Source organism: Eretmochelys imbricata, chromosome 4 (genome assembly GCF_965152235.1).
Source record: "Eretmochelys imbricata isolate rEreImb1 chromosome 4, rEreImb1.hap1, whole genome shotgun sequence".
NCBI lineage: Eukaryota > Metazoa > Chordata > Testudines > Cheloniidae > Eretmochelys > Eretmochelys imbricata.
Genome location: NC_135575.1, coordinates 13,373,713 through 13,395,948, shown reverse-complemented (window position 1 = coordinate 13,395,948; position 22,236 = coordinate 13,373,713). Strand labels below are relative to the sequence as shown.

General features: G+C 47.6%; 1 protein-coding gene across 1 annotated transcript in view; it reads left to right on the top strand.

The window, feature by feature from the left end:
• RBPMS (RNA binding protein, mRNA processing factor) overlaps positions 1-16,973 on the top strand; it is a 174,419-nt gene extending 157,446 nt beyond the window's left edge. Inside the window, exons 8-9 of the mRNA XM_077814332.1 lie at positions 11,417-11,522; positions 15,294-16,973. The gene's annotated coding sequence lies outside the window, so the exon portion shown is untranslated. The remainder of the gene's footprint in view (positions 1-11,416; positions 11,523-15,293) is intronic.
• Positions 16,974-22,236: the final 5,263 nt, after the last annotated feature.

Genomic DNA, 22,236 nt, shown 5'->3' with positions numbered 1-22,236 from the left:
GGCAAAAAGGATGCTAATCAACTGGAGAGGGTTCAGAAAAGAGCTATAGGGATGATGTGCAGTCTGGAAAACCTGCCTTCAGAGAAATACTAAAGCAGCTCAGGCTTTAAGAGAAGGTTGAGAAGTGATGATGACAGCCTGCAAGCACCTGTATAGGGAGGGGCTTTCTGAGAGCAGAGGACTCTAACCTACAGACCAAGGCAGAACGAGATCCAACAGGTGGAAGTTGAAGCTTAACAGTTTGGACTGGAAATAAGGTGCAAATGTTTAACAGGAATGGTGATTAACTGCTGTAACAAACTACCAAGGGACGGGGTGGATTCTCCATCACTTGACATCTGTCTCTCTGGACTCTCTCTTTCTAAAATATATGCTCTGTCTCAAACTAAGTTATGGGTTGGATGCAGAGATCGCTGTGTGAGGTTCTCTGGCCTGTGTTAGATGGGGAGGTCAGGCTAGATGATCACAATGGTCCCCTTCAGGCTTTAAAATCTGAATCTAAAAGTGCATACAGAATACAGCTTGCAAAGATTCTCCACAAAGACAAAAGCAAGGAGGCTCCATTCTCTCTGAAATGCACAGATCCTTCCTTACTCTTTACAACATGCATGTCCAAATACAACAAAAATGTCTTATTAAAAGTTAATGAAAACTCCCTTGGCAGCAGATCAGGCTAGGGTCCATAAATGAAAAACACATGTAGTTACTGAGCACAGATTACCACAGCACAGGGGAGAATTTATTTTATTATACAAATATACTCTTTTGATGCAATCAGTGTTGGAAGAGAAGTTAGAGAAGATACAGTCTGTAAATATTGCAGCCATTTGTGGATAAATAAACTGTGGATATTAAAACAAAAAGTAAAACCGCTAGGCCAGTAGCAGCGCTAGGCCCTAATGCATCTACCAGACTGTTCCCAGGCTTTGCCCACTTTCACAGCACATCAGTCTAAGCTCCTTGTGATTCTTGACATGCAGCTCAGATAAAAGGGTTCAGCAGGCTTCCTACCATACACACGCCGAGGTCACCCACCACTGGTAGCTCCTGAGTCTGGGCGTACTGTCCCTCCCAGTGATACTGTCTACGGCCAGACAGCCTCCCCCTTTCCCTCACACTCCCCACTAGCTGTGCATTTTACATGTAAAGCTCAATAAACGTGACTGTCACAAATAAAACTCAGGGGATACATTTCTTAAGGGAGATCAGCAAATGCTACCACATCTGGCTAGCTCTGATGTTGTATGTAATGTCCCACTGAGCACCTTCACATGCCCTCAGTGAGAGATTAGTGCCTAGCAAAGGGGCCAGGTTGGCAGGGCTAGGCTGTACATCCTCCACTCAGCCACAGCTCTTCACTAGCCGCAAGCACATTCGGCCCCATCACCGGGCTCCAAGCCTCTTCTGAGGCCCTGCTCTCCCACTCCGATCTGTGCAAGCAGGCCAGAGCCTAGCCCCCTGTGCGCTCAAGCTGTGCCATCTGACCTGAACCCAGCAGGAGGACCTGACTACAAGTGTTGGGCCCGCGTTGGGGCAGGTGGGAAAACAACTGGATCCTCCGGGGCTGCGGTCAGGTTGGCTCTCCGCGTCCTGCCTGGGTGTTGGCGTGGCGGTGGCTGCTGGCCCCGCTCCTGCTGGCTGCCACAACCTCACTATGCTGTGCAGTGAGCGTGCCAAGAAGTCACAGCACCGCTCGCTCCACGGCACACAGAGTCAGCACGGGGCAGCGGCTGCCAGGAGCAGGGCACACAGCTGCAGCCACCACCATGCCAGCCGCACGGGCAGGAGGCGGTGCTGACACTCACTCAGGTTCAGGGGGAAGTGTCGGGTCAGAAAATGATTCAAGCCTCTCGGGCTGGGGCTTGGGTCTGGGTTGGGTTCACATCAGGCTTAGAAAGTAGACCTGAGCAGACCTCTGCTCTGAGGCTTAGGGGAGCAGCCGCAACGGGAAGTCATCCTGACACGGATGGGCTCGGGCCAGTTAGGGCAAGATTTTTTGCAAGCAGCTAGTGCCTTTCAGTGCCCAACTTGAGAGCCCTCAGAAGGGCCTGATCTCCAAGGCTGGATCTGGCTGGCAGTGCTGCAGACTTGTGTCCGGGCACCTGAAAAACAAACACCACAAGCTGCCACAAATTGGACCCCAGACTCACGAGTCGTGTTAGAAAATCTTGGCTTTAATTTCTAAACCTAAGGGTATGTTTTCACGGCAGCTGGGAGTAGTCGTCCCAGCACGGGGAGACCAACATGAGCCAGCTCTGCTCAAGCCAGTGCGTTAAAACCGACAGGTCACGGCTCGAGCTAGCCACCCTGACTATGTATCCACGGGTCAGGTGGGATTGTGCTCGGGCGGCTAACCCAGGCTGCTGCCACACTGCTACTTCTCGTGCACAGCCTCCAGCAGGCTTAGCACAAGTCTGTCCATCCGCACTGGGAAACACCCGCGCAGTGGTTGTGTGGACGTACCCTAAGATAAACAAATACGTAGAAGAGACCCCAGCACCAGCCAGGTGGGCCACCTCAGAGAGACTCCAGTGCCTCAGAGGGACCTGAGTGCCAGCCAGGTGGGCCACCTCAGAGAGACCCAGGTGCCTAAGAAAGACCTCCATGCCAGCAAGATATACTGCCTCAGAGAGACCCCAGCACCAGCCAGGTGGGCCACCTCAGAGAGACCCTGGCGCCTTGGAGAGGTCCCAGTCTCAGCCAGGTGTGCCACCTCAGAGATATCCCAGCACCTCAGAGAAACCCCAGTGCCAGCCGGGTGTGCCATCTCTGAGAGACCCTGGCGCCTTGGAGAGATCTCAACGCCAGCCAGGTATCCAACCTCATAGAGACACATGGTACCTTGGAAAGATCCCAGCAACAACCAGATTTGCTGCCTTATTGATACCTTGGTGCTTTGGAGAGGCCCCAGTGCCAGCCAGGTGTACCATCTGAGAGACCCTGGCACCTAAGAAAGTCCTCCACATCAGCAAGACCCCAGCACCAACTAGACGTGCCACCCCAGAGAGACCCCAGTGCCTTGGAGAGACCTGAGTGCCAGCTGGGCATGCTGCCTCAGAGAGATCATAGTGCCTTGGAGAGACCCTGGCACCTAAGACAGACCTCAGCACCACCAAGGTGCACTGCCTCAGAGAGACCCGAGCACCAGCCAGGCATTCCACCTTGGAAAGACCCCAGCACCTCCAAGAGAGCCCAGTGCCTCGTACAGACCCCGGTGCCAGCCAGGCACACCGTCTCGGAGAGAGCCCAGCGCCCCGTACGGACCCCGCGGCCAGCCCGGCACACCGTCTCGGAGAGAGCCCAGCGCCCCGTACGGACCCCGCGGCCAGCCCGGCACACCGTCTCGGAGAGAGCCCAGCACCTCAGACAGACCCCAGTGCCAGCCCAGCACACCGTCTCGGAGAGAGCCCAGCGCCCCGTACGGACCCCGCGGCCAGCCCGGCACACCGTCTCGGAGAGAGCCCAGCGCCCCGTACGGACCCCGCGGCCAGCCCGGCACACCGTCTCGGAGAGAGCCCAGCGCCCCGTACGGACCCCGCGGCCAGCCCGGCACACCGTCTCGGAGAGAGCCCAGCGCCCCGTACGGACCCCGCGGCCAGCCCGGCACACTGTCTCGGAGAGAGCCCAGCGCCTTGGACAGACCCCAGTGCCAGCCCGGCACACCTTCTCGGAGAGAGCCCAGCGCCCCGTACGGACCCCGCTGCCAGCCCAGCAAACCATCTCGGAGAGAGCCCAGCGCCCTGTACGGACCCCACGGTCAGCCCAGCACACCGTCTCCCTGACTGGCAGGGAGAAAGCCTGCATCCCCAAGGATTCATAGATCTGAGACCAGAAAGCACCATTCTGATCATCTAGTCTGACCTCCTGTGTAACTCAGGCCAGAGAACTTCCCCACAATATCTCCTAGAGCAGATCTTTCAGAAAAATATCCCATCCAGATTTTAAAATGGTCACTGATGGAGAATCCACCACGATCCCTGGTAAATTGTTCCGGTGGCTAATTACTCACACTTACACCTTGTTTCCAGCCTGAATTGGTCTAGCTGCAACTTCCAGTCATTGGATCGTGTTATCCGTTTCTCTGCTAGACAGAAGAGCCTGCTGTTAAATATTTGTTCCCCACGGAGATACTGATCGCTCAGAGGCTGTCGCGCCCCTCCTTAACGTTGCTGCTCTGCTTGCAAATGGCACATGTTCAGGGCCTAGCTGGCCCCCATGTCTCTGTTCTTTGTAGGACACCAGGTGCTCTTGGTACCCTGGCAACAAGCGCTCAGATCCTGATCACATGGTCTTGTCAAACCTGTTCAGTTGGACTCCCCTTTGCCCAGCCTCCCATACGTAGGGGTGTGCCCTGGTGTTCCTCCCCACCAACTGGAAAGAGACCAGCATCCAGGCCCAGGTTAGATTTCTTTCCCTTTCTTCAGTGCTCTGCTTATTGTCTTTGCAAACCAGAAAGGAACGTGTGCAAAAAGCAACACAAACAACAGTTTGGCTAGGGGTTCAGGCTAGTCCTCTGGCAACTACCAGATAGGGCCCTCTCTGGCTCCACACAGGGTCTGTCTGCTAGCCTGCAACCTCTTACTCTGGTTACCGTCTCCTCTCTCCTGGTTTCCCCCCTTTATATTGTCCAGCTGAGAGCATGAGCTAATCATGCAGTGCTGATCAGATGCATTAGCTGATTCTCTGCACCTGCCTGCTGGGCTTCTGTCTGGGGCAGGGTCAGCTGCTCCCTGTTCCCCCCCACCACCCCTCCCCAGGACTTAAAGGGGCGGGTTGCGCTATTACATACCCTTCCCCCCCCCCCCAACCCCCAAGAGTGATGCCCGCAGTGCCTCCTTCCCATGAAAATTGTCTGCATTCACGTGTCTGGCTCCGGACCGGTAGTGACCTGTAAATGCATACAGTTGCAGGGCTAGGTGCCATTGTATCTGTCTTGGGGTTTGTCTTGCACATAGCATGGTCAGTGATAAGGATGAAATTTGCTCCAAGCAAATGGTACCTCAGGTTCTCAATAGTCCACTCTATCACCAGGCACTCCTTTTCAAATCACTGCATAGTTTTGGTCCCAGGGCAGGAACTTTCTCCTCAGATGTAACATGGGGGTTCCCCATCCTCAAGGATAGCCCCAACCCCCATTCAGAGGTATCAGTCTGCAGGATGAAGTCCCTAGTAAAGTCCGGGCTACGTGGCACTGGTTTGCTGCAAAGGATTCACTTGATATCCCCAAATGCATCTGCACATGCAGGAGCCCAAGGCTCCTTCTGTGGTGCCTTGTTGTGCAGAAGGTTCGTTAAAGGGACGGTGGTATAAATCGACAATAGTATCCAGCTAGCCCCAGAAAAGATTTTACTTGTCACTTAGTGGCAGAGATTGGCGGGTCTACAAGAGCCTTTACCTTGTCTACCAGCAGCTTGATTCTCCCATTTCCCCAGGGTATCTCAGGTATTTTGTATCTGCATATCCAATCCAACATTTCATGGGGTTGGCAGTGAAGCCCACTTCTCTGAAGGACTAGAGCACCGCTCTGACCCACTGGAGATGTTCTGCCCAGATACTTATATAAATCACTTCATCATCCAGGTTGGCCACAGCATATACCCAGTGAGGTAGGAGTAGCTTATCCATAAGTCTTGGAAATGTCGCTGGGCCCCCATGGAGACCAAACGGAAGGGTTTGGAATTGGTAGAGGTCATAAGGTGTGGCAAGTGCAGTCAGCTAGTAAGGGCCAGAATTGTTATATATTAGGCCTGCCCCAGTTCATCTCGCATCTCATCAATCCTAAGCATACGATACACATCAAATTTAGAACTTCATTTATTTTGTGGAAGTCAATACAAAACTGAATACTGGGGGTCAGTAGGCCTCAGCCACCTGCTCAAAGGTCTCTAGGAAGGACTCCAGGTCACCCTCTGGTCCCATCTTAGTGTGAGGGCTCCTCTTCCCACCCTGGCAGCCTGCACCAACCTGTAGAGTGGGAGGGTCCCAAGCCAATGTTCTGAGCACGAATTGCTGATGACCCTCTTGATGCTTCTGCGGGAACTACGGCTGCTGCTGTGGCAGTCAGGCACTCTGGTGGCCACTGCTTTCCTTTCCACGTCACAGAAGCAGCAAGACCCCTGCTTTTCCCCGGGCCATGGAAAGCCACGCCCGCATTCTCCATTACGTGTACCCTGGTGGCTCTATTCACCAGCTGGAAATAGACAATCAGACAGGCCCAGGTTCGTTTTCTGTCCCTGTCTTTGGGGCTCTGTTTATTGTCTTCACAAACAAGATAGACAAGTGTGCAAAAAGCAACACAAACAACCATCTGGGGTGGGGGGGGGGGTTCAGACTGGGGTCTTCTGGCAGCTACCAGGTGGGGCCCTCTCTGACCCCACAGGGCAGCTACACAGGTTTGGTTGGTCTGCCTGCAGTGATTACCAGCTCTGCTCTCCTGGTTTTCCCCCTTTATATTGGCCAGCTGAGAGTGGGGACCAATCATGTGGTGCTGGTCAGCTGCTTCCCAGCATCTGTCTGCTGGGCTTCATGCTAGGGCAGGGTCAGCTCTCCCCAGCCCTCTCCCTTTGGGCTATTAAAGGAGCAGATAGCCCTCTTGCAATGGGCAACAAGCCACTTCTTGCCCATCCAGTTCAGTATTTAGAGCCATCAGCACCATTTCAGGTTGGCCTTTTGTTCCTGGGTGCTAATCCCCCAGACCCTGGGGAAAGAGAACATAGGTTTCATTCCCCTCCCAGCAGCGTACAACGCAGGAGCAATCCAAGGCAGTTACAATACAATGGACTCGTGAGTCCCCTCCTGACTCAACCCCAGTGTGACCACAACGCAGCATCGCGCCCCTCCCATTGGGCCGGGCCCTGCACAACACAGACTAAGAAGCAGTCTGTGCCCCGAAGCGCTTACAAGCCAGCCAGCCTAGACAGCCATAGTGGGGACAGACGGACAGACAGCCAAAATCCCAACGGCGCATCTTGCGAGGTGCTTTTTAACCAAATTGCTCCAGACCTGCCTACCCCGCCCCATCGTCCATCTGCCCCTTCCAAAAAACCCTCCCAGCCCACCCCATAGAAACAAGAGCCAAGTGGGAGGAGCCTGTTTCTCTGTCCCAGTCTCACCCACTCGCTAACAGTAACCAGGTCAGAGTCCCACTCCCCTGCCTCCCACCCCACTAACAACTTATAAGATGACGACAAGAAAAATTCCCACCAGTGAGAAATCAAAACTCCCCAGCTGGACAGACTGCAGAACAGCTGGCTGGGGAGGTTCTGCGAAAGGGGGTTGCTTACTGTTTGAGGGAGTGCTCCCCACTCCAAGCCACCAATCCCACCCATCCACATGGTTAGCTTGACTCTTCCCAGGCCCTCACAGCTAGCTTGAGGCCCCAGAACAGATCAAAACCAGCCTTGCTGGAAATAGCCACACTTGGAAAAGGACCATGTCTCTTAGCTGATACCTTAATTTATGGCTGTTGCCTTTAAGCCTGCACATCTTGGTCCTGTCTTTTTAGGAAAGGACATGATGTCCAGTGGCTATTTCCATGCCTGCGTATTAGAAAGCGATGCATGAAGAATCTGGTTTGAATGTTTGGGGAACAGCTTTTTTTCCAAAATAAAGATTGCTCCAACATCACTAATGGAGACGTACACAACGCCATATTTGGGCATGGTGTATTATTAGTTCCCTCGCGGCGCTCTGGCTGCTGCAGCCACACGACCTGGCCCAGAAAAGAGCAGCCCTGCACCTCGCTGTAAGGACCCCCCCAGCACACGGGGATCCGCGCAGCTTGTCGTCTGAAACGAGACACCCACATTTCTCTCCAGAACAGAGTGGGGGCGGCGCTCGGGCAGGAGAATGGCTCCCCCCGCGAGGTTCTCGGCAGGACGGGGTCCTGTCTCCATCAGAGTTCTGCGGGGAGAGCGGCGTTCTGCTCCCGGCTCTTTTCCAGACTTTCTGTGCGACCCTGTAGGAATCCCTGAAAGTCTGCGAGGCGGGGCAATGTTCCCCCTGCAGCAGAGACAGCCTAATTCATTACGGGCTCAGTCATGCTGTCATTATTGGGGCTGCTCAGGGCCAGGCACACCAAACCCCTACGGCGCCCATAGCATGCTGGGTGGACTGCAACTCAAAGGCCAGCCTTGTAGGTGTTTCAGCAGCTGGGCCTTGTAGGCGCTAGCCCTGGTGGATCCCACTAACCACTCGTAGGGCTACGGGAGAGGGTGTTTATTAGGGCTGGCAAAAAAGGGGAAGGTTGCAGATGCCCTAGGTACAGGGGCGACACTTACAGTTCAAAGTGAGCAGTAGCAGTAAATGTTCGGACTGCTCAGTCGAGAGTCAGGCCTAGTGCAGTCTGTCTCGTGCTTCTCGCTGCACTGCCCCAAGAGCAGCCCGCCAGGGAGACAACGACTTGGGCAGCTCCACTTGTCTCTCTCTGGCACTCCTTCCAAGTGGGAACAGGGGAGTGGGATGTGCCTCTGTGTCCCAGGCACACAGGGTCACTGTCGCTCCTCCCTGGTTCAGACTGCGCCGGGTGCCTCCTGATTTGCACCTCAACTGTGTGGTCACTGACTGTTTCTGGGGAGCAGCTGCCTGAGCTTTGCACGTCACTTTGGTAAAGTCCTGGACCGCGACAGTTCTGGGCAGGGATCTGCGGCAGCTGGGCTTACTGCTCTGTTTGATTTGTTCTGCCCAGTGACTCATTTTAGTTACTGCTCTAGTATGTTGCACATCTAGTATGTGATGATTGGCTCCTGGGGTCAGGGTGTTGGGATTGGTAAACCCGGGACTGGTGATGCTGGGAGCGCTAGCATGCTGGCATCACTCCCCTACACTGCGCAGCGGTAGAGTTAAAACTGCGGGCGTGGCCGGCCGGTGTGTGCACAGACAGGAAGGGAAAGGGGAAATGTGCAGACAAGCCCAAACTACATGCCCAAAAAGTCACAATCCCACAGCAGAGGAAGAAAATGATATTGGTTAAAGAACTGACCTGGTTTAGAGGGGAAGTGAAGGCAGCTGTAAAAAATAAAAATACATAACAATGGAAGGAAGGGGAAGCTGATAGTAATGAATATAAAGCAGAAACTAGGAATTGTAAAAAAATGATAAGGGAAGCAAAGGGACCCAAAAAGGAATCATGGCCAGCAGAATTAAGGACAATAAGGCGGAGGTTTTTAAGTATATTAGGAACAAAAAGAATTCTAGTCTATTACTAGATCAAAACAGAATTATCAATAAAAATGCATAAAAAACAGAAGTTCAATAAATATTTCTGTTTTGTATTGGTGAAAAACAGACAGTCAAATCATGTGATAATTACTATTATCATTAATAACGAATTAAAGGAGGATAATATAATTAATGCCAATCAATAAGGATGTAAGGAAACTAGATCCTGTCAAACTGATGGATATCTTTTTTTGATGAGATTACAAATTTGTTTGATTAAGATAATAGTGTTGATTAATCTTCTTAGACAGAAGTAAGGCTTTTCACTTGATACAGCAGGACATTTTGATTAAAAAGCTAGAATATAAACTTAATGTGGCTCACATTAAAGGGATTAAAACCTGGTTGATAGGCCTCAAAATGTAATTGTAAACAGTGAATCATCATCAAGTGGGTGTGTTTCTTGTGAGGTGCTGCAGGGATCAGTTCTTGGCCCTATACTTTTTAACATTTTTATCAATGACCTGGAAGAAAACATAAAATCATCACTGATAAAGTTTGCAGGCAACACATAAATTGGAGGATTGGTTAAAAACAAAGAGGTCAGGGCACGGAATCAGAACGATCTAGATCGCTTGGTAAACTGGGTGCAAGCAAACAATATGCATTTTATATGGCTAAATCTAAATGTTCACATCTAGGAACAAAGAATGGGGGCCATACTTACAGGATGGGGGACTCTATGCTGGGGAGCAGGGACTCGGACAAAGATGTGAGGAGCATGGGGGACAATCAGCTAAACATCAGCTCTCAGTGTGACACTGTGGCCAAAAAAGCTCGTGTGATCTTGGGATATGTATACAAAGGAATCTCAACTAGAGGTAGAGAGGTTATTTTACCTCTGTATTTGGCACTAGTCTGACCGCTGCTGGATACTGTGTAAGGTTCTGGTGCCCACAGTTCAAGAAGGATGTTGATAAATCTGAGAAGGGCCAGAGAAGAGTTGCAAGAATAATTAAAGGATCAGAAAACATACCTTGATTCACAGAGCTCAATCTATTTATTTTAACAAAGAGAAGGTGAAGGGGTGACTTGATCACAGTCTATAGGTATTTACATGGGGAACAAATATTTAATAATGGGCTCCTCAAGTCTATCAGAGAAAGATATAACATGATCCAATGGCTGGAAGTTGAAGCTTGGCAAATTTAGACTGGAAATAAGGTGTAAATTTTTAATAGCAAGGGTAACCATTTTAACAGTTTACCAAGGTTGTGGTGGATTCTCCATCACTGGCAATTTTAAACGAAGATGGGATGTTTTTCTAACATATCTGCTCTAGGAATTATTTGGATCTGCTCTAGGACAGTCTGTGATCCATGTTTTCCAGGAGGTCAGACTAGATGATCACAATGGCCCTTCTAGCCTTGGAATCTGCAGATCTATGAGCAAGCCTGAGCACATTTGGGGTGTCTGTCAGGCCCACTCACACTCCCTGCTGAAGAGACTCTTAAAAATAGCGGCAGAGGACAGAAAATCATGAGGGTTGTAATACTGGACATTCTCGTTAAAGATGCTCTACTTAAAACTTGATTTTTTTTTTATTACATTAGTCAGTTTTTGTTAAAAAATCAACATGCCCGTGTTATCTTGAACACCTGTCTCTTGTACTTTGGAATGAGCAGTCTCCAGTAATCCCAACCAGGCCTGTAGCATCAAAGGCCAGACTCGGAGGCGGACACCCCTACCTCCTATCTCCCAACCTTCCCCAATGCAGATGTTTGCTGTGTTTAATCCACCAGTTAAGGAAGTCCAGTGGAGAGTTAGGAACTGAACAGGGAGTTTATGAAGCATAAAAGTAATGCAGCTGTAACTGCACAAACAGCAAAAAGAATTGTAGTTCTAGCTGCTTTCACGCACAGTCCTCAGTCCCCCACAAACCTCTTCAGCAGGATATGAGGCCAAATGCCTGACATTGCTATCACAGCAACCTCCCAGGTCATCCATGAAGGCATGAGGCCACTTCCAGCAACTTCACCCTTTCCTGGGGCTGTGCACCCAGCCCCTTGCTCCTCTGAAACAGACGTGATCACCTCCATTATTGACAACTTGGAAACAGTCAGTGTTGCATGAATGGCAACAAGTTCTCTGTTATTTGGTACTCCTCCTCTTGGATTTCCAGACCTCAGTGTCAATTCAGAAACACACATGGTTCCTGTGGAGTTTCTGACTGTACCCTGTCTTTTTTATGTCACAGGTATCAGGTGTGTGATGGTGGCTACAATCAGTCTTGTGGGTATTAATGGAGCCTTTGAAGGTGGCTACTGGTTTCTCATGCCCTCCTGCAAAACTACAGTGTGCTGGTAAGTTAGAGGCAACCGTCAAACCACACACTGCTTTGGGGATGAAACCCTCCTGGCAGCAAATGAGCAGGATCAGCTTCTTCACCCCCTAAGCTGCAGTGGGGCGTACAGTCATAACATGGGAGAATTATTGTCTCAGACCTGAGTGAGGATGCAGTGTCCAGTGCAGTGAATCATGGGACTGGCACTTCACCCTGCTCCTGCGTCTGTGTGGCAAATGGCACAGATGCAGTCGCAGGGGCACGTAGAGAAGAATACATTCATTAGCCCACATGCTGGGCAGTCACCTGTCTGCCATGCAAAGCACTTTGCAGCTGTACAGGAAGGATGGGCGTCACCTAAATCAAAATAGAACCAGACTGCTGGCATGTAAAATTTAAAAGGTGGTACAGGACATTTTAAACTAGGGCCTGGGGGAGAAGAGCACAAAGTTCAGACAGAGAGATCCCTTAGGGGAGGATCTATTAATGGGGATTCTCTGTAGCCTAATAAAGCAGAGAGGATAGAAGTTGATAAAGTCCCAGAAGCCACTGAAGAGAAACAGTCATTTGAAAAAGAAATCGTATTCAATTACATCACATGACAACTAAACAGTGACACATTTTATAAGTGCTTGTATATACATGCTAGAAATCTATATACTAAGATGGGTGAACTTGAGTGCCTGGCACTAAATGAGATTATTATTATTATAGGCATCACAGAAACTTGGTGGAATGATGATAATCAGTGGGAACACAGTAATACCAGAGTACAAAATACTCAGCGATGAGAGTAGGTCGTGCTGGTGGGAGAGTTGTACTATATGGGAAAGAAAGAATAGTGTCAAATACAGTAAATATCTTAAATGGATTAAACTGTACCAAGGAATCTCTATGGATAGAAATTCCATGTTTGAATAACAAGAATACAGCAGTAGGAATATACTACTGACCACCTGACCAGGATGGTGACGGAATCTGAAATGATCAGGGAGATTAGAGAGTCTAAAAAAATAGAAATCTTAGTAGCACTGGGTGATTTCAACTATCCCCATATTGACTGGGTATGTGTCACTGCAGGACAGGATGCAGAAATAAATTTTCTAGACACCAGTAATGACTGTGTCTTGGAGCAGCTAGTCTTGGAACCCAAAAGGGGAGAGGCAGTTCTTGATTTAGTCCTAAGTGGCACACAGGGTCTGGTCCAAGAGGTGAATCATAGACTCATAGAAGATCAGGGTTGGAAGGGACCTCAGGAGGTCATCAACCCCCTGCTCAAAGCAAGAACAATTCCCCACTAAATCATCCCAGCCAGGACTTTGTCAAGCCTGACCTTAAAAACCTCTAAGGAAGGAGATTTCACCACCTCCCTAGGGAAGCCATTCCAGTGCTTCACCACCCTCCTAGTGAAAAAGTTTTCCCTAATATCCAATCTAGACCTCCCCCAGAAGGGTGAATATGGCTGAACCGCTTGTTATTAGTAACCATAATGTAATGAAGTTTAACATCCTTGTGGGAGAGAAAATACCAAAGGCGGCCACCGCAGCAGCATTTAACTTCAAAAAGGGGAACTACACAAAAAGGAGGAAGCTAGTTAAATGGAAATTAAAAAGAACCATCGCAAGAGTTAAATGCCTGCAACCTGCATGGAAACTTTTTAAAAATACCACAATAGTGGCACACACTAAATGTCTGCCCCAAATTAAAAAAAACAGTGAGCGGACCAAAAAAAACGCCACCCTGGCTAAACAACAGACTAAAAGAGGCAGTTAGAGACAAAAAGGCATCCTTTAAAATAGAAAGGCATCTTGAGAAAAACAGCAGGAACATAAACTCTGGTAAGTCAAGTATAGAAGTGTAATTAGGCAGGGCAAAAAAGAATTTGAAGAGCAACTAGCAAAAGACACACAAACTACCAGCGATTTTTTTAAAGCACATGAAAAGCAGGAAGCCGGCCAAACAATTATTAGGGACCACTGGACAAACAAGGCGCCAAAGAAGCACTCAAGGAAGACAAGTCCATTGCTAAGAAGCTAAATGAAGACTGCAGAGGATGTGAAGGAGATTCTCACACCTGAGCCATTCTGTTTAGGTGACAAAACTGAGAAACTGTCCCACACTGAGGTGACAGTAGAGGAAGTTTTGAAACAAATCAATACATTAAACAGTAATAAGTCACCAGCACCAGATGGCATTCACCCACGAGTTCTGAAGGAACACAAATTCTGAAGGAACAAATGTGAGACGGCAGAACTCCTAAGTGTGGTATGTAACCTATCGCTTAAATCTGCCTCTCTACCAGACAACTGGAGGGTATGTAACATAACGCCAGTTTTTTTAAAAAGGCTCCAGGAGAAGATCCTCGCAATAATAGTCTCGTAAGCCTAACTTCAGTACCTGGCAAATTGGTTGAAATTATAGTAAAGAACAGACTTATCAGACACATAGATGAACACAATTTGTGGGGGAAGAGTCAATACAGCTTTTGTAAAGGGAAATCATGCCTCACCAATCTATTAGAATTCTTTGAGGGGATCAACAAGCACATGGACAAGGGGGATCCAGTGGATATATTGAACTTGGACTTTCAGAAAGCCTTTGCCAATGTTCCTCACCAAAGGCTCTTAAGCAAAATAAGGAGTCATGGGATAAGAGGGAAAGTCCTCTCATGGATCAGTAACTGGTTAAAAGACAGGAAACAAAGGGTAGGAAGAAATGGTTAGTTCTCACTGTGGAGAGGGGGAATGAGTGGGATCCCAAAAGGATCTGTACTGGGACCTGTGCTGTTCAACATACTCATAAATGATCTGGAAAAGGGGGTAAACAATGAGGTGGCAAAATTTGCAGATGATATAAAACTACTCAAGATATTTAAGTCCAAAGCCAGGACTGCAAACAGTTACAAAAGCATCTTACAAAACTGGGTGACTGGGCAACAAAACGCCAGATGAAATGCAATGTGGATAACTGCAACATAATGCACATTGGAAAGTATAATCTAAACTATACATACAGAATGATGGGGTCTAAACTAGCTGTTACCACTCAAGAAAGAGATATTGGAGTCACTGTGACTAGTTCTCTGAAAACATCTGCTCAATTTGCAGAGGCAGTCAAAAAAGCTAACATAATGTGAGGAACCATTAGGAAAGGAACAAGAACCAGGGGCCACACAATGAATTTAATAGACAGCTAATTTAAAACAAACAAAAGGAAGTACTTCTTCACACAATGCACAGCCAACCTGTGGAACTCATTGCCAAGGGATGTTGTGAAAGCCAAAAGTATAATTGGGTTAAAAAAAGAATTACATAAATTCATGGAGGATCGGTCCATAAGATGGTGTGGGGCACAACCCTATGCTCTGGATGGCAGGGGATGGATCACTCAGTAATTGCCCTGTTCTGTTCATTCCCTCGGAAGCACCTGGCCACTATCAGAAGACAGGATACTGGGCTAGGTGGACCATTGGGCTGACCCCATGTGGCCACTATATTGTTCTGATGGTTCCTTCTGGCCTTAAAATATATGTGTCTATTATGTGGTAATGATTTCCCTCTCCACCACCCTTCTAGCCCCTGTAGATACACACATACACCCATTTAAAAAAAACTCTCCCTGTTGCAGGTGCCCAGAGAGCTCATTTATTAGATGTGTTTGACAACTCTCCAGACACATACTTCTGCATGTGAATGCATCTAAAGCTTCCTTCAAATCCAGTTACTTATAATCTCCCCCATTCCAGGATTTCAAATGCCTTTCTAACTCCTGTTCCTCTCCATTGTTGCAGGCTTGAAAAACCTCACACAAGTTTTGATTCCTTCAAGACTTTGCCACAGCCTCTATCACACATCTGCTCTCGTAGAAGAAAAAAAGCATACAAACTAATGATGTTTTTCTTTTTTACACTGTATTATTGTAAGGAAGAGTGTTACTTGTGAAAGCACGGTCGGACAGTCATTGCTGTATAGTTTGAAAAGTATTTTCAAACAAAAAACATAAAAAAGCAAACTATAAAAGCAAAAAGAGAGCAAGTATTTTTATACCAGACATTGTGCGTATAATGATCTTACACCGGGTTAGATCACCAGTTTTGTGCTTGACTTTTGAATGCGTGCAATTAAGATTCTCTCTTGTTTTTCTTTTTTGTAAGCTGCATGTTGAAGACGTTTTTAAATCTTGTTCAGAATTAAATAATTGTATTGTTAGGTTTATAGGTATTGTGCTCAGCCTGGGCGGAGTTAAAATGTGCTGAACTACAGATCTGAGTATATTTACAGTATTCGGGTTTTATTCCCCAGTGTACCATATTCTATCAGGCAGGACAATCAGAAAACAACTTAGTATAATTTTTCTACCTTTGGGCTACAGTTACAGCTTGCAGTGTGAGGCTTTAGTCTAGCAGAGAGCTGTGCAGGAAAAAGCCATGCATGGAGCAAGTTGAGACTGTTATTGATGAGAGCTCTCCCTGTGCTTTCTTCATGTACAGATACATTTGCTGGGTCACATCTTTCTTTCCAGGGGCAGGAAGGGCTGGTTCCAGTAACTGCTTGAAATTTTTATTGGCAATGTAAACAGCTGTACTGGGGAAAAATTGACCCCAATTCAGCAACACACTCAAGAACATGCTTAAGTCTAGTTGAAGTGCATGGGACTTAAACACATGCTCACAGTTACACTTAAGTGCTTTGTTGAATTTGGGCCTTAATGAATAGTTGATGCCTGTCCAGCTCTTTGCTCGGTAATATACTGGTATTTTCAATGCAAAAATGAAGCCAAAAAGGGAAGCGTTGGCATTTTCTGCTAAACCCTGTTCTTTACTCCAGTCATTGTCTTGAAGCAATATTTGTAATGTTTACTGAGAATACTGTACCAGCAACAAGAAGCTTATTTTCACAGTACATTCCTTTTCCCCGATTGCTTTTCACTCTGCACAGGAATAGAATATAAAAATGAGTCTTTGTTTTCTTGTAAAAGGATTGACAACTCCTTCCCCCTACAGACGACTCTCTCTCTCCACCCACTCGCCCGTAAGGAATGCTGTGCTGCAGACTGCACTGATTGGGTCGAGGCCCTGATTGTTGACAAGTGTGGTGAAAGTGTGCTCACAAGTTTCCCCCCTAGTTTTGTTCACATTGTGCTGAACACGTAGTGATGTCAGTGTTTTTATGATGACAACACAATTGTTCTTTGTGGAAATGCAGATGTTGAGAATTCTTCAGTCCGAAGACCACAACGGTAGTTGAAAGTTGAAAGAAAAACATCACTTCTACTTTTGTTTAAACAAAGTGACAAGGAGAACTTGAGAACAAATTAAATTCTAAGGCAAATGTTGAAATAAATCTAAACAGAAATGTATAAGCGTTCGAACCAATAGACTAGTTCTTTAGAAAACGGATTTTCTGTATTTGTTTTGGGTAATAGAAGAAAGAAACTTCCACATTGTCTACTCTGCTTTTTTGAAATATGTTTAAAGGTACTTTTCTATTGTAATTTTTAAAAAATAAAACAATGATTATTATAACTTATACCACAGCCTGGGGTGCTGATTTGCTTATGGCAGGGTGACCAATCCACGCGCATCTGGGAACCTCACATGTGACTGAGGCTGGGGTCTCAGTCCTGCAAGAAGCTCTGACAGGCACTACATTGGCCTACCGGCTCTAGAATGAATATCACAAGGCCCTGATATCAGGAAATGAATTACAAGATCTGAGCGCTGTACACGATTGTTAAATGTGGTGCACCATTACTTTCGATAACTCATCATTGTTGTCAGGCAGCCAACCTAAGATCATTACAGGCCAGTTCTAGCCAGCAGCAAGTAGCATTCATGTTTTTCAGTGTTTGGGGGGTGGGGGGAGGAACATGGGGGGCAATTTTGGACTGTGTATGCAGAGGCCTCCCAGCCCGGCCCACTCTCTTCTGGCTGGTGCTATGCAGGAGGTCAAACCAGGTGCTCACAATGGTCACTTTTAGGGAGGAAACAGAGCACGTCACCAAGGAAGTATACATGGGAATAGCATGAGTGTGCAGGGGCAAAATCAGCAAAGACCAGGCAAAGAATGAGTTACAGCTGGCAAGGAATGTTAACGACAACAAGAAGGGGTTCCTCAAATATGTCAGGCAAAAGAGAAAGGTCAAGGACGGTGTGGGTCCGCTGCTCAATGGAGAAGGTGGGCTGGTCATGGAAGATGATAGGAAGGCAGAGCAGCTCAATGTCTACGTTGCTTCAGTCTTCACACAAAAAATAACATGTGACCAGACGACTAGGAAAGTTACCATAGACTATGAAGAGAAAGGGAGGCAGATCAGGATAAGTAACGAACACAGCAGAGATCTTCTGACTAATCTGAATACATTAAAGTCCGCAGGGCCTGATGCTATTCACTCCAGGGTGCTGAAGGAATTAGTTGAAGAAACCTCAGAGCCACTGGCAATAATATTTTCGAATTCATGGATGACAGGAGAGGTTCCAGAAGACTGGGGAAGGGTTAACATCTTGAAAAAGGGGAAAAGGGAGAAGCCCGAGAACTACAGACCAGTCAGCCTGACCCTGATACCTGGGAAGCTACTACACCAATGTATAAAACATTCAATTTGTGAATACCTGGAGAATGAAGGGGGGGATCACTAGCAGCCAGCGTGGATTTACTAAGACCAAATCATGCCAAACCAGCTTGATTTCCTTCTTTGACAGGGTAACTGGTTTGGTGGCTGTGGGAATGCAGTGGACATAATATACCTGGACTTTAGCAAGGCTTTGAACACAGTCCCATGTGACATTCTGACAAGTAAGCTGGAGAAATGCGGGTTCGGCAGAACTACCATTAAGTGGAGACATAATTGGTTAAACAACCACAAACAACAGGTAACTACTAATGGGATGATGTCAGCTTGAAAGTAGGTCTAGAGTGGGGTTCCACGGGTATCTTTTCTGGGTCCACTGTGATTTATCATCTTCATTAATGACCTGGACTTAGGAATAGAGAGCATACTGATCAAATCTGCAGATGACACAAAGCTGGGGGTGGGGGGTTCAAACATTTTGGAGGACAGAGCTCAAATTCAAAGGGAGCTTGATAAATTGAAGAACTGCGCTGTAGACAACAAAATGAAATGCAACAAAGACAAAAGTAAGGCGCTACACTTAGGCATGAAAAACCCAGTGCACAAATACAGCATGGGGGATAATGGCTTGGCAGCAGCACTGCTGAGAAGGATCTGGGAGTTGCGATGGATCACAACTTCAACATGAGTTAACAGTGTGATGCTGGTACAAAAAAAGCAAATTCAATTCTGGGTTGCAATAACAGAGGCGGAGCATGCAAGCCATGGCAGGCGATAGTACCGCTCTACTCGGCGCTGGTTAGGCCTCAGCTGGAGTAGTGTGTCCAATTTTGGTCACCAATGGATAGAAAGGATGTAGAGAAACTGGAAAGGATCCAAAGGCGAGTGACAAAGATGATCAAAGGGATGGAATGCAGCCATATGAGCAAAGGCTGAAGGAACTGAGTATGTTTAGTTTGGAAAAGAGGAGAACAAGGGGGAGACGTGATAGCTGTCTTCAAATATTTGAGAGGCTGCCATAAAAAAGATGGAGAAAAGTTGCTCAATCTTGCCACAAAGGGCAGGACAAGAGGCAATGGGTTCAAACTACAGCACAGCTGATTTGGATTAAATCTCAGGAAAACCTTATAACTACACGGACAGTAGGACAACTGACCAGACCGCCTAGGATGGATGTTCCTTCACTGGAAGTTTTCAAAAGGAGGCTGGATAGTCACCTGTCTTGGATGTTCTGAACTCAACAAATCCTGCATCTTGGCAAGGGCTTAGAATAGATGACCCTTGCGGCCCTGTCTAACCCTGTGGGTCTATGAAACACCAGTCCCTCACACTGGTTCCACATTCTGCTCTCGTCCATACAAGGTGTTCAAAGTTAGCAGTCTGGGTAAAGCATTCACCCAGACATGACGATATCCAGGGCAAAACACGGTACACCTGGCTTGCTTGGTCCTTTAAGAAAGCTTAAAAACCCAGCATGGAAGGGATCAGCAGGACCTCAAGCAATGAGTCCATGTTTTTAAAATTGCTATGGGTTGATTTTGAGGCCCATCCGGCTTGGCAATGATGTGATTTCCCATTGAGTTAGGCATGAAAAACGCGAACACAGCAGACACTAAAGGCCAGACTTTTAAAGGTATTTAGGTGCCTAAACATTCACTGGGCCAGAGAAAGCATGTGAATGACTTTCTAGCCTAGTGGCTAGGGCATCATCTAAGGGGGGCAGCCTGGGCTCAAGTTCCTACTCCACTGACTATTTCAGTACTTATATAACGTGGCCCATCATCAACAGGAAAGCTTGAGAAAGCTGCACCCTAGAAGACCTGCTAGCCCAGTGGGTAGGGAAGTCATGGGTGATAGAAGAGATCAAGGTTCAAGTCCCTGCACCAGGTCAGGTAGAGGAGGGTCTCCCAAATCCCAGGTGAGTGCCTTCACCAGGGAGCTATTGGCTGAAAAGGAGGGGGCAGCACCACCACATTGTGTGGGGCCTGATCTGGTAGATGCCCTTTGTGGGCACCTCTGAGCACACCTACTGGAGTGGACCCCTGCAGGCAAGACAGGCAGAGGAATTGCCAAATTCATGAATCCTATGGGGCTTAGGTGTGAGATAGGCACCTGGACTTAGATGGCTTTGCACATGCCCACCAACAGCCATTCAGGTGCATACAGGGTTAGGTGGCAGCTGAGGAAAGGTTTTGAGTATCTAAATGTTGGACGTAGTTGCCTAAACCCCTTGTGTAACTAGCCCTAGGTGCCTAACTCTCCTTGATTGCAATGGGAGCTAGGCACCAGGCGAGTTTGAAAAATATCAATAGGTGTCTACCTGCATCTTTAGGCACATAAATATGTTTAAAAATCTGACTCTAAGGGCCAGATTTTCAAAAGTGCCCAGCAGCTCCCACTGAGAACAAGGAACGTGGAATGTCCCAGTGGGAGCCAATGGGTGTTGAGCATTTTTAAAACTCTGGCCATAAATCTGCACCAGAATGTTTTCATTATAAAGTGGATGAAAATGCCTGTGTCCTTATATGCCCCATTAGCCTCGACCAAAGAGTAAGATGCTTAAAACACCATACTGATGAAAAGAGCCATCTTGGTGAAACAGTCTTGAGAACCATAGTACGTAAACTCAGCATGCATCAAAAGGATTAAAATGTGGCCTTTTTCTGTGGGAAAAGCACTGTTTGTGCCGCTTTAGTGAAGGCCATGAGAATCGAGATGAACCGGGAAGCTATTCTCAACATTATACACTAAGGATCGGGCAGCGATCGATCCAGCGGGGATCGATTTATCGCGTCTAGTCTAGACGTGATAAATTGACCCCCGAGCGCTCTCCCGTCGACTCCTGTACTCCGGCTCCGCGAGAGGCGCAGGCAGAGTCAACGGGGAAGCGGCAGCAGTCGACTCACTGCGGTGAAGACACCGCGGTAAGCAGATCTAAGTACGTAGCTGAAGTTGCGTAACTTAGAGGGATCCCTCCCCCTAGTGTAGACCAGGGCTAAGGAAACCCCAAGGTGAACAGTGCAGTCACCATTTTCTTTCCAAGAGGCATTGGGAAGGGAATTTTTGGCAGACCCAGAGCAGGAGTTAGGCATGTAGTTAGAGCAAAATATAAGTCACATAAGGTAAAATTGCTAACTGAGAGGGAGGTAACCAGTCTAGGGAGCCTAGTGGAACCTGCTGTTCCAAGGGCTGGTGTTTCAAGGGCTCATTGGGCCCACATTTACTAAAACAAACCCCAACAGTTCCATGTGTCTCCATGAGCAAAGAGGGTAATAAATGACCCAGGGAATCCATCATGGAACTATTGAAATGCTCTACACGCCCCTTAGCTCAGCATGGCATGTGTACATGCAGGTGACCACAGTGACAGCAGGATATGGCTGAAAGCTGGAATTCCAGGGCCAATACTGGACTCTAACACCGGGTAAAATCCCAGTGGACTAAATGGGATGGGTTGGAACACCTGGAAAGGAGAAAAATATATTCATTCATTAAGTATCCCAAGTCACTGTAACAGCACCTACATATTTGCCTGCATTTGTGCTGTGGTACAGCCCCTTGCAATCTCCATCTTTGCACACACAATATATACAGAAGTGAATGTGTCCCAATGTCTAAAAATCACTAACGTCTGTACAAATATTAATTAAACATACAAGTCACATACAGGAAGATTAGTAGTCGTAGGAATTTGTGATAGTGTCCACGGTGTACTAGGCCCTTCTGAGAACCTAAGGACAGCCCATGTGCTGAGCAACTTACAATCAAGCAGCCAGAGCTCAGGGAAGGGCCTCAACAATAGGCAAATTATTTAGAAGTCACCTTGATTCACCATAGGCAGTGCAGCGAAGGAAATATTAAGAGGGACTTCAATGTGGACAGGGATGAGCTCAGGTGGTCACGCCCTGCGTAAGGGGCTGCATAGGCGACTGTATGAGACTCTTACAAAGAGGGGACTGGCGAAGAGGAGAGGACAGGGCAACACGCAAAGCTTGACACGTGAGGATCTGTAGAAGGGTCAGAGTGACAAAGAGCTTTGAGGGCAGTGACAAGGAGCTGAAATACAAACTGGTATTTGATGGGGCGCCAATGGGAGTATTGTAAATAGGAAGTAACATGATCAGACCGCTGGGCAAGGAAAAAGAGGTTAGTGGCTGCATTTT